Source organism: Triticum dicoccoides, chromosome 2B (genome assembly GCF_002162155.2).
Source record: "Triticum dicoccoides isolate Atlit2015 ecotype Zavitan chromosome 2B, WEW_v2.0, whole genome shotgun sequence".
Classification (NCBI taxonomy): domain Eukaryota; kingdom Viridiplantae; phylum Streptophyta; class Magnoliopsida; order Poales; family Poaceae; genus Triticum; species Triticum dicoccoides.
The window spans coordinates 527,791,265-527,793,090 of record NC_041383.1 but is presented as its reverse complement, the minus strand read 5'-3'; positions in this window follow the sequence as shown (position 1 = coordinate 527,793,090).

Here is a 1,826-nt window from a genome sequence, read left to right as displayed (position 1 = left end):
GAAGTCTGGTTTTACTCGTAGCTTGACTTATCCGGTGTTGCCCTGAGAACGAGATATGTGCAGCTCCTATCGGGATTGTCGGCGCATCGGGCGGCTTTGCTGGTCTTGTTTTACCATTGTCGAAATGTCTTGTAAACCAGGATACCGAGACTGATCGGGTCTTCCTGGGAGAAGGAATATCCTTCGTTGATCGCGAGAGCTTATCATGGGCTAAGTTGGGACACCCCTGCAGGGTATAAACTTTTGAGAGCCGTGCCCGCGGTTATGTGGCAGATGGGAATTTGTTAATGTCCGGTTGTAGATAACTTGACACCAGATCCGAATTAAAACGCATCGACCGCGTGTGTATCCGTGATGGTCTCTTCTCGGCGGAGTCCGGGAAGTGAACACGGTCTTTGGGTTATGTTTGACGTAAGTAGGAGTTCAGGATCACCTCTTGATCATTGCTAGCTTCACGACCGTTCCGCTTGTTCTCTTCTCGCTCTTATTTGCATTGGTTAGCCACCATATTTGCTTAGTCGCTGCTGCAACCTCACCACTTTACCCCTTCCTTTCCCATTAAGCTTTGCTAGTCTTGATACCCATGGTAATGGGATTGCTGAGTCCTCGTGGCTCATAGATTACTACAACAACAGTTGCAGGTACAGGTTATGCGATGATCTTGACGCGAGAGCGATGCTTACTTGTTTTGGAGTTCTTCTTATGCTTCTTCTTCAATCAGGGGATAGGTTCCAGGTCGGCAGCCTAGGCTAGCAGGGTGGATGTCGTTTGAGTTTCTGTTTGTGTTTCATCCGTAGTCGGATGGTGCTCTTATGTAAGATGATGTTGTATTCGTGTGGCATTGTTTTGCCTTATGTATGTATCCCCATCTATTATGCAATGTTGATGTAATGATATCCACCTTGCAAAAGCGTTTCAATATGCGGGTCTATCCTTGGTGGGACCTTCGAGTTCCTTTTGGATAGGGTCGCATATTGGGCGTGACAAGGATAGTGTTCTTCATTCTCCTTCATGTACTTCCATTCCACCCACCTCATGTCACACACTATTGGCTTCCTGTCCAGCAGCACTGTCTCATAGAAATCCCGTTGTTCCTTTGTATGGAACCTGTAGTCTACAGCAGTTCTCCTCCTTACTGCGTAAGGATCAGACAACCTACATTGTCTGAGGCCTGCATCCTTTCTCTGCTTCATGTTCTCAGCCACAGGATGGGCATCATTATGATCTGGAATTTTTGGCTTCAATTTTCTCAAGACATGCTCTTCATCATCTTCCTATTCAGCAACAGTTTCAGGCACTGGGGCCTTGTTCTTCTCAGCAACAGATATGTTCCTGGTATTCCTCTTAGGTGCAGTCTTGGGCTTGGAGGCAGCCTTGGGTGCTTCTTTGGGCTTTGATGAAGCATCCCCTGACCTGATAGCATCACCCATAAGCTTCTGAGCTTTGGGTGCTGGTGCAGCAACCTCTTCTTCTTCCTCTTCAGAGTCTCTCCTCATAGAGGGATTGCCAAGAACCTTGGCAGTAGTGGTTCTGACTCTCTTTTTCTTCTTGTCTTGGTCAACAACTTCATCTTCTGACTCAATGGTAAACTTCATGGTTTCCCCAGTGGCAACCTTCCTAGGTTTGGAAGTGGGAATCCTTCTTCCAGGTACTTTGGTCTTCATACCAGGCTTAGTGGCAGCAGGTGTGCCATACTGCTTTTTGAGCACCTTCTTCTTGGAAGTGGCCTCATCCTCAACAGCCACATAGTCTTCATCCTCAGATTATGAGGTTTTCTTCTTTCTGGCCCTGGTGGCTGCTTTGGGTAAGTTGCTTGGGGTGCTCCT